Source organism: Notothenia rossii (assembly GCF_949606895.1).
Source record: "Notothenia rossii genome assembly, chromosome: 2".
Lineage (NCBI taxonomy): Eukaryota > Metazoa > Chordata > Actinopteri > Perciformes > Nototheniidae > Notothenia > Notothenia rossii.
In genome coordinates this window covers 78,702,531-78,718,273 of record NC_136904.1, presented here as the reverse complement: position 1 = coordinate 78,718,273, position 15,743 = coordinate 78,702,531, and the positions used below count along the sequence as shown (strand labels likewise).

Below are 15,743 nucleotides of genomic sequence, written 5' to 3'. Positions count from 1 at the left end.
TATCATTTTGCCATTTTTTAATTTAGATTATTTGTTTGATACATCATCTTTGATATGTTTTGAGATTTAGTCAGCTTTGGGTTAATGTCTCACTCTTTTATACTTGACAGATCAAATGAGTATTTTATACGTTTTAGAATGAGTATTTACTTATGAGCTTGATGCTCACTTTTTAAGACTAATTATTGCAGATGAAGGAAACATGTCTTTTTTACAAAGGCCCTTGTAAAATCTGCTTAGCAACATGCAGTATAATGGAAATCAGTGGGAGGAACGACCTTGATAATGGTATAATAGCAAGATAGCTCAGCATATGTTGCTCATGACATGGTGGCTATGGACTGGAGGCAACTTTAAAGCAGTCAAGGAAACTTGGCCCCTAAGCCAGATACCACTAAAGTCATTAGCTCTCCTTTGGGATCTCCCCATTGCCAAGACCACAAAAACACACAGTTTGCTAATTTAGTCTCTCCATCATTTACTTCTCCTAGATCTTTCCTCCCCCTCGCTTGCGTCTTCCAGACCTCGGGAATCTGTTTGGAATCGGCCTTTTTAATCCCTTTTTGAAGTACTTTTTTTTATGGTCTGCCACTCCGGAAGTGGGATGCCATGTTGCTGTGGCCTGTTGCCTTTGATGTTAACGTTTTCTGAGAGAGGTTACGTTGCAAGTAGGCCTCACTTGAGTTAATAGAGTTGGGTCCTGAAGGCACAAGAAGATGATTATATTCTAAATAACCTAACAGAGTTTTAATTGGTCTTCTCTTTAAAGATGCAGGCCCCTCAGATTTTATTACATAGTTTCCCCTATGACTTCTTATTAATTCACAGCAGTGTCTAGTTGCACTTCATTACACACCAAATTGCTTGTTCAAAGTTGGTATGATTGTATTAGGACAGTTTGTTGTCAAGTTTGTTTGAATATATTTGATACGGTTTTCCTCAATGCAAATGCATCTAGGGTCTACACAGGTATACCATAGAGCAGTGGTTCTTAACTGGTCAGGCCTCGGGACCCACTTTTCTCTTTGTCAATAAATCGCGACCAGTCCAACGCCTACTGCATGCACAGCGTTAGAAAATCGGGCCTTCAAAATAAAAGTGTGACTTTTTTTCCACATAAAAAAAAAAAAAAAAAAATTCCATTTATCACACATCTGCGACCCACTCGAAACGGGTCCGCGACCCACCAGTTGAGAACCACTGCCATAGACCATATCACAGGCCATTTGGTTCTTAGTAATATCCTATAGAAGTGAAAGGAAAAGATTAAGGCAAAACATTTAAATACAAGCCAATCAGTCGCTTCATCTCGGCTGTGTTGCGGTTCTATGAGTTCAAATCAAGGGAAGCAAAACTTTTCAAGGGAAGATATTATTTTAACTTGAAGGTGCTTAAGTTTTCAAAAACACATTATTTTTCACATACACACTTTCTGTCTGAATATACCTGTATACACAGTCTGAACATTTATACTTTAGCGCCTGTCTCCCTAACTGCTTTGACTCAGGATAACAATTGCCAAGGTATTTGGAGGCGTGTGGTGTAGTGGGTTGTGTATTGGTGTTCGGATCAGGGGGTCACAGGTTCAAACCACACTGCAGTCAGCATGTCGTTGTGTCCCTGGGCAAGACACTTCACCCCAAGTTGCTCCTGTGGGGATTGTCCACAGTATTGAGTATGTAAGTCGCTTTGGATAAAAGCGTCTAACATGTAATGTAAGGTATTTCATAAGCCATCGGTGGAAATACTTACTGTAGATGGAGGGCGAATGTATTCTAACAAGTCTTCATATGACACGGGAATGGGAGCAAATTGTGGATGATTTGTTGAATCCCATGTTTAAATGACATAGGCTACTCACAAAAATTGACTGTCGTCTCATTTCCCAGTTTGAAGGCATTCACGATATTTCACCTTTCAGTAATGACAGAAACGTTCCTTTTTGAAGTATACTCCTTCTTACTATCACTTCTGTCCTGGCAGTATTGTCAGTCAGTATCGGTTAATGATGTGGTCTCTTTTACTCAGATGTAGTTGCTCTCTTGGTGACACTGTATGTTGGGTAATGCCTGAAGGCCCCCCCAGTTTGGAATTAACACTCAATGAGCTCGGCCGTTTGGGGCAGCTGGCAAACAGTCGTCTGTTGTGGGTGACGCAGTGTTAATCACCATAGCCTGCATTGCAGCACTCATTGAGGCTGATAAGTTTCAGCTGTTTATTCCTCTGACCCCCAACATACACAAGCCATGTACACACAAACAGTTAGCAACCACCAGTTGTCAGGGCTTTTCATACTTTGTTTGGCGGGAAGAGACTCATGCACCTGGCGTTACATGATTCAGCAGTCCTGTTGTTGACCTGGCTGCCAGCACAGAAAAAGGCTGTCACCTCAAATTGTTCTGCTGTCATAATAATCGCCTGTATGGCATGGTTTGTCAAGAGTCAAAAACAAGTTAAACCATTCAAACCTGAGAGAAGAGAAAAGTATTGCTGCAAGCTTGTGCCAACAGACTCCTTTATAAGAATAATTCCATCTGCACCAAAGTCCCCTTTTTTATTCAAGGTTGTTTCTGTATTCTTTCAAACGCAGCCCTGCTTACAGCTGAAGAGTGAGCATTTCATCATGTTTTGTAATCATCAAGGTCTGCCACAGCAGGGGGGGGGGGGGGGGGTTCACATCTAATGAGAGGCAACTGAGACAAGAACGTGTTAGTGATTTGCTGCCGTCCAGAACTTTTAAGTCAATTTGAAGAAGCAATTGTTGATTGGGGAAAAAACCTCATTTCGATTTCAGTGAGATAAAGTAAAAGATAAAAGGAATGTTCATCATGTAGAGGACTCGTACACAAACAAACGGTATGTGTGTCTTTGATGTGATGTTTGTGTGTGTTAGACCATTAAGCACTACACTCTGTTGCCTCAGCTGTGCTGGTGACTGGTACATGCTGTCTCTGCAGTTTCTGTGAGTTTCCTGGGTGTTTTGACATGAAAAAGTGATTTGTTGCCAAGGGTCACACAGCAAATTGGTTACAAAGCAGGATTTTGTCTTGTTTGTAGAAATTCACGGGTTTCTTGAACTTTCTAGCACAACAGTGATGGTTGAGATCGTAGGTTACATCTTCCAGTGATGGACTCAAAAGCCATTCAATAAACACTTAATGTTATGAAGCTTATGATGCCATTTTTTGTTGAGCCTTTCAGTTAGGTGTCAATATAGCTAACAATACTATCGAAGCTGTAGTTTTCTGCTGTTGTTTCATTGTATACTTTGATTTAGTTGAGCATCTGACAAATTAGATTTCTACAATATGTCTTCTGTTTTCAATATTGTATATTCCCTCTCTGTGGTGATACAGTTAAATAATGCAGCGGACATTGCAGAGATTATTTCCCTGTTGTCTATATCAGTTCTCTCTCAGCTGCCCTCAGGGGTTTAACATGTGGAATTCTTACTGTTATGGAAAGACTTCCCTCAAAAAACGAATACCACAGGTGGTTCACGATTTATTTGTGCAAACAAAAAAATAGCTTTTAATGGACAGTTGTTTGTCAAATTGGTACTGGGCAAATATGAAACTGCAATCAAGTTTTTTAAAAAGTGTTTTCAGTCTTTGTTGCTGAGGGATAAACTAATTGTATTGTGAAGTCTATTAGAACTGAAAAAATGTAACCTTTATTCATATGTGACTCAGAATAACCTAAAGGCTGTTCATTGAGGATATTAGTTCCATTACTTAGATGCAAAAAAGCCTCAACCGGTTCGCTCTACCCTACAATTATCTCTCCCCCTTCGGTCTCTCTGAAATGTGTGCCAACCATGATTACTTTTTTCTGAAGCTTAAATATGTGCTTCATATTACTAATACTCTAGTCTGAGGTGCTCTGTTCCATCATCCTGGGTGAGAAGCACTAAATCAGGAGCAGGATCAGACTGAACCCTCTACCTGACACGGTGGCCGACCTTCCCCTCAGACATTAACAAACACCAGTCGGTGCAGGGTCTGCCCACAGGTCTCAGTGTCAGACTGCCTGTGTTCGCCTCGTTCTTCTCCGAGAGCAGCTGGGTGGCAGCCTCCTCTTTGGCCATATCTACCGCAGCCATTTTGAGACACGCTCCCTCCTTGTCCTGTGGCTTTTGGGGAACTTAAGAAAACTCCCTCACTGTGTTCTTCCGAACGGATGGAAGTTTAAAAATGTTCTATTATTAAGAAAACTGGTCTGAGTGTGCTCCAGGTACATCAGGAGTGCATGGATGAAGCTTGCGCCAACGTACCGAACAATCTTGATTTTGAAGCACCAAGAGAGAGATTTTCTTTGACTGAAAAAGCACTGATTGATCTTGTTCATACAGTTGGAGTCCCAAAAATAAACGTTATAGGTGCTGAAGCAGGACAGACAGACACCACGATGTTCACAGCCAGCCACAGGATGTCTAGACCTCAGATTATATTCAGTATGTGTGACCTGTTCAGGGGAGGAAGACATGCAGACTCCACATTATGCCACACACACACACACACACACACACACACACACACACACACACACACACACACACACACACACACACACACACACACACACACACACACACACACACACACACACACACACACACACACACACACACACACACACACACACACACACACACACACACACACATACACACACATACACACACATACACACACATACACACACATACACACACACACACACACACACACACACAGGAGGTAGGCAGAGAGGCAAGCAACCTCCACATACATTATTAACATCCTTTGATTAACCATAATAACTAGCTCCCTGACCAAAACATCTGACTCCTTTGTCATCAGCTCATGGTTTTTCTTTTTGGAAAACTCATGCAGCCATAACGCTTGGGTTGGCTTTTAGTTTTCCTCTTTAATTCGAAGTATTCTATCTTTAAATCACTCAAAAATACCTCCTGGCTTAAAGGTAAGTTACCATGTTATGCCCTTCTCGTGACTTTAATTATAAGAAAAAACATTGCGGATGATTGTGAAATAGCTTTTTTTTGCCACTGTTTGCTATTTTTGCGCCCAGTCATGTTTGTCTAGATTTCCATGTCCAGACAGTTACGGTAGGATTCAAGATGGTGGAGAAAAGAATACACCTGATCTACAAAGGAGACCATTGAGAGTGCAGACCTAACCGGCTATCAAAGCACTGCACAGCCAGCAGGCAACGATTAGCAGGGCGTAGCTCCAACCACATCTTTCACATACACACTCATGTACAAACACACTCAGACATGCACACAAACACACACACATATACGCCCACAAACCTCAGGTGTATCCACATTATACACTCCCTGTCTTTCCTTCAGAAAAGCTAAATAAGGGATCTTGGAGAAAGCAGTGAAGCTGGTAGGCCAGTCTCACCTTGTTCTGTTTGCAGAGACTTTTACAGCAAACATTAAGCTCTGGCTACATTTCACTCTCACTTCACATGACTTCAGACTTCTTAGAAGAAAGGCTTTGAAGCTCAACATATTTTGATCACATTCCATGCATCAAAATGTACCTTTGGTTGCCAAACACTCCTAACAGGCATTAATGCTGCCTTATTGTATTGCACTGATTTATATTGGGATTATGGTGCCTTTTTGATTAACATGGTAACAAGAACAGTTGTGCGGTCGCTTGCCATCACATTGGTTAAGAGTTTTTTGAAGAGACCAAGGTGGCGTATATTTTGACTTTCAAGACGTCTCCATTATAAATCCTCTTCAAAGCTCTTATTGGTCTAATGCTCCTCAAACGGGTTGAAATAAATGTCGGACCTAACTCCAGACCTACTGGAATCACTTGAATTTAGTTTTTATTGTTTTTTATTAATTATTATGTGCTATTTTATCCAGGGAAAATGTTCTTATGTTGCTCTGCCTATATCAATAATAACATTTCTTTAAAAGTTCCTCATTAGAGGATGAAACGGGTTGTATTAAGGCTGCTCAATTAATCGTATTTTAATCGCAATTACGATTTTGGCTTGCAACGATTATGAAAACAACATAATCGAAATAAAACGATTATTTATTTTATTTATTTATTTTAATTTATTTATTTTATTGGTTTTTCAGTTGAATTATACTTAAAGTTCAGGGGTAATCAACTGTTAAAAACATACTGTTCAATTTTTCGTCGAGTCGAGGCACGCGGGTCGAGCAGTCTCGTGTGAACGGACACGTTAAATGAATCGAATGTGTGTGAACGGAAGATTTTTTGGAAAACGCATACGGTGCGGTGCGTAAACGCAAACATTCCCGTTTAAATGGGGTCTTAATCAAAGGGTTTTCATTTCAACTGGAATTCTATCCCATTGTCCTTTTTCGGTTATTTTTTAACCTAAAACACATGTTGAAGGACAGCTTAATGAAATAGCTCAAATTCAAATCTGGCCACTGCTCTTCTTGCTGAGCTGGTTCTGACTGAGAGGAATTTTGAGAAATACTTTCCTGGTTCCCCAGACACCTACTGTCTGCTGTAGTAGTCGGTGACCACTCTCCATTACCCTAATTTGGCTCTCACCAACTCAGCATCGGCGGTGCCTGTGACCTTGGAAGTGTGTGCACAGCAACGGACGGAAGCATGGGGTGATTTCATCAACGGCACATCAACACAGCAGTCATAGCCCCCCCCCCCCCCCCCCACTCATCCCAACCCCCTTCCATGTGCAAATCGTTTTTTTGCCTCTTCAAAGAGTAGGGAACACAGTTTATCAGTTAACATGCCTGGGTGTTTTAAGATTGTCTTTGAAGGGCCGATAGTGGCTGTCATGGCGGTTCATTGGCTGGAGAGGTCAGCAGGCCACTTGTTTTTCTAATTACAGCGTGACCTACCCAGACAGACACATTCCCCCTGTCTGATTTTCCGTTTTGCTTTCATACCTTTTCAACATCCGTTGTCTGTTATCTAAAGGAGCACCTAAAGTGTTCAATTGATGCATAAGGTTACGCTATCTGTCACCCATAAGATGTTCTTTTTTGTAGATGACTTTATAATAATAATAAAGCTTTATTTATATAGCACTTTTCATACAACACACGCAGCTTTACGAAATGACACATCACAAGTTAAAAACAAACAAGAAGAAATTCCCCTCTGATTATTTGTTAAGAACTTTAAAAGGTACATGCAGCAAAATATAACATTTCATCAGGTTAATAGACACAAGGAGGTCAAATGTATGATAATACCAATAACATAAAATAAATAATGGTTTCTCTCTAACAGATAAGACAACTGAGTCGATGCAACAATATAAAATATAAAACAAAGTAAACATATAGGTAAAACAGAAATAAAAAGATCAAGACCTATAAAATAAATAAAACCATATAAAGGTAGGTTAATAATAAAGACTAAAAGAACATTTAAGTGGAGTGGGGGGTTGCTAATCTAAAAAGATGTGTCTTTAGCTGGTGTTGGCCTCTTTGATATATTGCCATGATTGCTTCACTCTGGGTTGTGTTTTTATTCTCTATGGCCATCTCTGCATGCCGTCACAGACTCTGACTCTCAGTAAAGTCTGTGTTGGTGAGTGTGGAGACCTCTGTTCAGTCTTGGGCTTCTGGGGCCTCGTTCTCTCTCCTCTGTCCTTATACTCTGCACTTCTCTGTTCTGCATTCCTGAACACAGAGACTCTATTTTTTTTATCGTGGCTGCAGATGAATGTCTTGCCATCCTTAGCTCAGGAGGGTTGGAGACAGGCCGAACTAATGACCTCAGTTCCTTTTGTGCCCAGCCTCAAAGGAACAGAGGACCGTCCACATTGCTTAGCGAAGCGTTTTGTTCCCTCTTCAAATCTATATCTCTATTATGTTAATGGTGGCGTTTCAAGATCATTCTTTATTTGAACACTATTGGTTAAGGTCACTTACAAAAGTAATCAGAGCAGGACACACATTTGAGTGCATTCTGCTGGAGTTGCATAAGAAGCGTGTTTGGTGTCAGAGGGGGTAATTAGCTTTATCTTACATTAATTATCATGAAATGAACAAATCAATGTGTCATTCACTGGCTTAAAAAAGAGTTCTGAGCAACCATCAAATTGCATGAAATGAGGCGAATGTGATTGATGCATGGATTCACCATCTGCGAAGAATTTCAAAGATGGTACAAAGCTGCAAGATTTTCCCTGGTACTTGTTTGCTTATGGGATTAGGCTCTTTGGAAGGATTGGACATCCTTTGTGCCACCTCGTTGTCCATTTAACGTTACTGAACGGGCCGTTGTCCAGGGGTTAGTGGCGTTCTCATGACCTCACCTGGCCCCAGCAGAAGCTCTGCCTAATGATCTGTGCTAATGGCAATCCAAATCTGTTGTCAAACCACATCTCCATGGAAACATAGGGTCCGAGAACAAACAGCACTTGAGCCTGGAAATGAATAATGTCGCAGAGCTGGTTTATCCTTATTAATAATAGATAGGAGTTAGCTGCAATCGCCAATGTTAAGAGAAATCAGAGAATGTGGGACAGCTAAAAATCACTTCCGATCCGGCTGCTTTGTGACTCCTTCACTTTGAAGCCCAGTGGCCCCAGAGCTGTGTCCGCAGTGTTACAATGATTGATCATAGTATGGACAAGTGTGCATCATCATCCATCATCCATCATCCACCTGTCCCTTGGTCGGACTGTACCAGCTGTTTGTAGAGGACATTGATGTCATTAAGCCCATGTGAAACCCATGTGAGACATTTGATGCTTTCACTGTAGAATAATCAATTCACATGACACTTAACATCTATAAAACAATACCATGTAGCGGCGCTTTTTATTCAAAATCAAGACTTCTTTCTGTCATTTAGATTACATATTTTCCCTATGTGCATATACTGTTGATCAGAGATACGACCAGATGGATTGTGTCTGTCATGCCACTGCATTAGCTTTTTTTTTTGTACACGGTCTCACTTTTGGTAGGAATGCACTCGGGTATGTATAGAATGTAATAACTCATGCCAGGTACAAAGTTGAAGAGTGTAAAGCCCAGACAACAGCTGGCTCCCTTTGAAAACTCAAAAGACTCAGATTATGATTTGTGTTGTTTGACGAGAACGTATAGGAGGTGAGAGGGTGTATATTTTCTCTTCAGAGAGGGAGTGAACAGAGTGCCCCTCTTACCCCGAGTCTGCACTGAGGAGGCCTCCGGAGAGACATTCACACTGGGACCTCACACACAATACTGCTAGCATGAATATCAATAACTCTCCAGCCAGGACTGTCAACATTGGATCTAATTTATTCCAAATCTCTGATGAAACAAGGTCAAGCCCTTGGAAATTCAACACTTGGTTTGTTTAGATTTAGGCCACAACATTTGCATTTGTGTTACTCTTGCTATTGTTCTAAAATATGCAACCCTTAAATAAATCAATAAAAGAAACAACAGTGTAGCAAGTGTAGCTTTTTTTACCCTGGGAACGATGTTGTTTAAAACACTGTACTCTGCAATGACCTTGAGACTGATTGATGCTGTGAATACACATTGTGGCCTTGCAAAATCTCACCACCAATAAACTGGAGGCTACAAGGTTTTTTTGGACTGACCCACTCCATAGACCCCCATAGAGTGCTCTCAGGCTGAGTGAACATCTGTATTCATAGTGATATCCTCTGACTCTGTGAGAAGGGTCTAATTTAAGCTTCTCTTGACTTTTGTACTATTATGAAGTACGCAGCGTTCCTCCTCTGACAGTCTCTTCATTGGCCTTCTTACTGCTTTCCTGTCACACATCTTGATATGAAACATGGTAAAGATGCTGTCTGGCTCAAATGTTTCCCATACCCACTTCAATTGGGGATTTATGAAGAGCAATGGGAAATGTCATGGTTCCTGCCCAGTGCCTCCCTCCTCCTCCTCCTCCCCCTCCCCCTCCCCCCCACCTCCTTTTTTCTTCTCCCCAAGACACACACACACTCCCCTCCCTGTCAGTCTCTCTTCCCCTGGGGCCGGTGGGGAAGGCATTCCAGAGCTCAGGCCACTGCAGAGTGCGCATCAGAGGGGAAGAGACACAGACAGTCTCAGTGCTTTGGATGCAGATCATTTTGCAGTCTTGCTTTGCCTGCAGCATCTAAGCGTTTGCATAAGCCAGCTAATTTGTTCTCATTATCAAGTGCATATGAATTTGAGTTGAGGGTTTCAGAGCTGCAGGAACTGTTCCTGTGTCTGACGAGCTAAAACTAAAGACCCTGTCAGAGTTGTTTTCTCTCCTCAGGGGCAACCCGCATAGATGAGTAATTCTTTGTAACCAGTAAGAGAAATGCGCTCAGCAGTTGAAATGGAATTTGATTGTTGCAGACAATATTGACATTTCATGGTAGAAGATATGCCCACAGGAGGGATGGGGTACCATCTGTTAATATGCTTAGCATTCAATAAACAAAGACTGAAAAGAAAAGACAATGAAATGCTGCAAAGAAGATATGTCACATTGATTCCCCCCACTTAATTCTGCACCAGAAATGAAGCCAGACGGGCAATGATGAGCAAGTTATACAACTGCAAACAGAAAGTATTACACATGGGTTCTAAGAGAGCACTTTATTTATTATTTATCAGTTACATCAGTCTGTGTTTTACAGCCTTTTGTCAGGCTGCCTAATGTACTATTTTGACTGTTCCTATGACTACTGCTGACTCAGTAAAGTGCTCTGAAATTAGATTAGGCTCATGGGAAAAACAGATGCCTCTCTCACAGAATGTTTGTACGGCTTTGATTTAAGAAATTCTTTCAACACAATTATTATGTATTGAATTTCCAACCAGATATATTTGCATCTTATTAACATATTTAATCTAATCTGTCCTTCCTCATCATAGAGGATTTACACTGAATACCTTCCCCCTCGCTGTATTGCTTGCCTGTCTCTCTCCCCTCTCTGTGGGTTGCTGTGTGTTAACCATCACCGCTTTTGTGAGCCTGTCACCCTGGTCTCGGAAGTACACAGGGAATCCACATTGGCACTCAGTCTAGCGGGAGAATTCTCCCATTGGAGGATTGTCCTATGGTCATCGTGCTTTGTGTGCCGGCTGAAAGAATCTGCATTAATTATAGCCTTCCTTCATTCTCTCTGTGAGCCACAAAATTAACTAGCAAGAAACTAATAGAGTATGAGTGTGTGTTCACAGGTGTTATGGTGGACAGTATATATTTATGGGGAGAAACAATAACCATATCATAGCTTATATAGTTTAAGACCATCTTTTTGTGAACAAAGGTTGCACTGTAAATAGTATTCTTTGTGGCAAGCCAAGTGGTTTGCATTGAATGCTACAGGCAGTGGATAAACTAACAGGAAGACCGCTGTTCCTCTGCCTATCTATATTAGTTATTCGGTCTCTGGCATATATCATGATTTTTGAGACTTTGTTACATTACATCTTGTGGTTTAGACAGACCACAGTGATGTGGGTCAATAGGTCAATGTGCGTCAGCTAACCCTCCTACCCTTCACTTCTCTTGAGTTACACACAGGCTGCCATTGTCCAACTTTCCTGACACGTTTTCTGTGAAAATGTATGTTATTTTGCGATCAGATCAGAACGGACAGACATAGAAGACATGTTTGGCTGAGTAAAAAAATCATGCTGCTAACACTGTAATACAATAAAATCATAAGGAGATATGCATTAGATGTACCCCCCCTCATAATGTCAGTCTTTTCACTGAATTGTCGTCTTGAAAAGGGTACTCACAACAATTCCGCAACAACTTCATCTTCGCCTGTTGCACTTGTCATTTCAACGTTAAAAACAATAAAACGGCATGAATTGCTTCGTCGCATTCATAGATCCTCTGTCTCAAGCCAGTTAACTAGCGGGCCTTCTAGAGTACCCTGGAACCGAGGGGAACTCTGAAAGAACACGCCCATTGGCTACAAATCAATATATGATTGGTTGATCAAACTGTCAGTCCAAACGTACGCTCTCATTGAGTGCAACGGCCAGGGCATTCTATCAAAGATGTAGAATACCTTGGTTGAAGGATATTCTACCCAGAGACCCAGAAACAGATCTGATTGGTTGCTTTCTTTTCTAACAGAAAACCACTGAAATGTGTAGTGCATGATCCAAGAAGGACAAAACAAATCAACGTAACACTGTATTATTACAGATCAACAACACAGATACGATTCTCATTTATTCATTTTATATATTTTCATTACATTTTATTTATATACTTAAATCGATTTTTCGTTTGTTTTATCTGAGTGTTCCAGGGTATTCTCTGAATACCTTGAAGGCCCTGATGGTTCGCCACTGATAAAAGGGTACATAGTGCTATTAAATATCTGTACTCTGCGTTTTTCAGCGTTTCTTGTAGCCTGGCTTGAACCCAAACAGTTTACCTTGAAGTTATATAATTGTATTGGACAGTTCAGGCCTGTGTTGAACAATAGAGAGGGTCTGTTTCTTTCATGGAGAGATTGTTTTCCCTCACATGGAGAGACGGATCACATTCCATTGCACAGATTTACTCCATATGAGATGGACAGCAAACCAGATTTATACCCTTAAAATACATTTTCAAAGCATTCAGCATTCAACGTGAACAATAACACTCCAGGATCTCGAGAGAAGGAGCATGCTTAGGCCATGAATGAACAAATTAAAAAGGCCTAATTCATTGTGGTTCAAGGCTATACAGGATGGCCTTCACTACTTATTGTAATCAGAATGTAGAAGAATGAAATACTTCGTAACAAATATGATTTTGTGCAGTTTCAAACAGTAGTGTACTCATCAGAAGTCAGTTTATATAGTTTTTGTTCTTTCTTCTTATGTAGTTTCAGTTCAAAGTGCAGTGCTTCCATCTCTATGGCAGTACTGCAGATCTACGAGCCAGTGGGACGGAACAGTGGTTGGAATAAGCGTTTAAGATTGACTTTCATTGACCTGCTCAAAAGATTGATTTGTACTTTAATGTTTATTTTTCCAAATCAATGTCTTGAAATAATATTGAACCTTTTTATGGGTTGGGCATGTCCTCATGGGCTCTGGCCCTCACTTTGATGAGGAGGAAAGAGCATGCAAGGGACTGTAATCATCTTTACATCATCCTGGGGCAGCACTGTATAATTAGAAAGGGTTGATTTCCTTGACCACAGCAGGGCCTGAAATTGCAGGCCTTGCCCCAACCAGGGTTTAGGAAAGTAACTGAAATAGCAACGGCGAGTTTCTGTCCTTGTGTCCCTCTGCGTTATAAAGAGTCGGTCAGATGGCAGAGCAGTCATGGTGACACACTGCAGCCTATTCACCAGCACTTGGACGGCCGGCTTTTATGTGGCGCCTCCTGTTTTCTGAACCAACTACCCAAATTACAACTTTGTCATAATCTCTTTAGCATGCGATATGGCTGAAACCCGTATCAGCCACAGCCTGCAATGACAGCAGCAAGTGAATACTCTGCAGTTACCCAATGTAACCTTTAGATACTGCACGTTTTGTAAAAATGAATAAAGTCCTACAAAGGTTCTCCCACACAAGTTATCCTGCTTCCCCCCCCCCCTCCCAAAAAACACATCCCACATATCCCTTTATCTGACCTGCAGTCGGACGCACACACCTCCCTAAGGACCATTAAAAGTGTCAATGTGGATGCCTTTGGGTGAACCGGCCTTGATTAAGTGACCTTTGGCCCTTCACAGGTTTTTCCACGACTGAAGGCAAGCAGAGGTGTCATTGCAACCTTTCTGCTTCCTGTCTCTGGCATTCTTCTTTGTTTAGGAGCCCTTTAAAACACAGAACAGCTTTGTGTCCCCTGTGGTGTGATGGAGGCGTGGAGAAATTGGTTCTCTGTTTCTGATTAGACTGCAGCCAGACAACACTCATTCCCCGGAAGAGAGAAACAGGATGCTAATAGTCGCGTGCCTCTTGTAGTTGAGTCTTTAGTGATTTCTACAAACCTCTGACTGCAGACAGGCTGCTTCCCAAGCAGCACGGTCCTGAAAACAGAACCAAAGCTAATTGTCATTACTGTGGTTCACCACATCTGCAGTTTTGATTTAACTGGTTCTGCTGACGTATGTTCTGTATTATTAGTTAGGTATTACATGTTATCTTGAGGTTGATAATTCATACAGTTTCATTTGTGGCGATGATGAGTGAGCAACTTTGATGCCGCAGAATAGACGACTTTTCCATTGGCTGGCTCCATGGCTAAAATGTTTTTTCCATTCAGGTTTGGTTTTCAGTAAAGCAGAACCTGTTTTTACCATCTAGGGCTTGGACTCCACTCAGCAAACTAGTAGCCAGGTTAAGTAATTTGCAAGCCTTGAGTGAAGTCATGTGTAGAGACTGTGGGGAGCTATTTCCTATCTTAATAGGTGAGACAGAAGAAGTTCGGGAATATCTAGTTCTAGACGTACGTTTTTCCAGAAGAGAAAGTCAACCATTGGAACCATTGCAAGTGTAGGACACAGGGCCACCTTAAGAGAAATCTGCTGGCTTAAATGGCAAGCTATGCTATTTCTCGACAACTGGATTGTTTTGCACCGCAGTTTAAAAGTTCTCTTCTGTTTTTAATTCTTAGATGGTGTTTTTACGTGGGAAGCAACAAAAATATGCTTTCAAATCAGAGTCAGCATGAAATGTGGATGTTTTGTTGACTCCTAAGGGCAGCATAATTGACTCAACATGTGGAGAGCTGTTGTAAATATCTATTTAGAAAATGTGATTAAGAGACAATTATTTATACATTTTGAGGTTTTTGCCTTCAAGCCAAGCCTTGATAGTTTAGGCGTATGCAGCTTCTAGAAACTTTTATCTTCCAGGAGTGACATGGATCCTATTGGGTTCTTTAAACTGCAGTGTGTTTGAGTCTGACTGAAATATTGTCCTTTCCCGTAGCGTTGATTTTAACTTTTTATGCTCACTGTAATGGACGTCTTCTGTTTAGCCAACAAACTGTGACAATCTTATCTTATCTTATCATCTTTAAAATAAGCATCATGTAAACCACCATGACCCCAGCTGCTGGGGAGTGTTACAAACTAATGACACTTGCCTGTGAATGAGTGAATTCATCAAATGAGTTTGATGATACATTTGCTTCCCTAGCACCGATGCATACTTAGCTAGGAACAGCCACTCAGTGTGCTACCTGTTCTTAGAGAAATAAAGCTCAGCGTAAGTTCAGAGCTCATCCGTCCAAAAAGACAACTTCCTCCCAGGCTCGCCCCATCGCTGACCAGCCCGGAAGCACCTTAAACCAGCCCGGGCCCACAGATAACAGCTTGGCCAACACCCTGCAATCCCTGGGCAAATCCATGCAACAAATCGACACTCGCCTTCAGTCTTTGGAAAGGGTATCAGCCAGAGCCTCCACTTCATCAACTCACAGGGCTGCGCTTCCTGCCATGGCGCCGCCGGGTCTAATGCCGGTTCAGGCCCCTACCTTCCCTCACAGTGTAGCCTCCCCTCATTCCCTGGCTTCTGCCCTCCCAGCCCCTCTTTCCGGTAGGTCTTACATTCCCCAAGCGGCTAATATTTCCCCCCCTTTTTCGATCAAAAATACTCGATGGGAAGGACATTAACCTAGTCAGCCTCATCCTGTCGTCCCCGGACTGTGACAAATCCATCGCCACAGGGGGAAGCATCACCGCCGTATTCAATGCAGCAGACCCCCGCCTCACCAGAGACCTCTCCATAGGGCATTTCCTGGTCGCTTTCGGCATCCACCGTGACGTCATATGCTCCGTCTACCCGG

At 41.8% G+C, this 15,743-nt stretch overlaps 1 protein-coding gene across 1 annotated transcript in view; it reads left to right on the top strand.

Moving 5' to 3' along the window:
* tanc1b (tetratricopeptide repeat, ankyrin repeat and coiled-coil containing 1b) overlaps positions 1 to 15,743 on the top strand; it is a 100,307-nt gene that overhangs the window by 13,396 nt on the left and 71,168 nt on the right.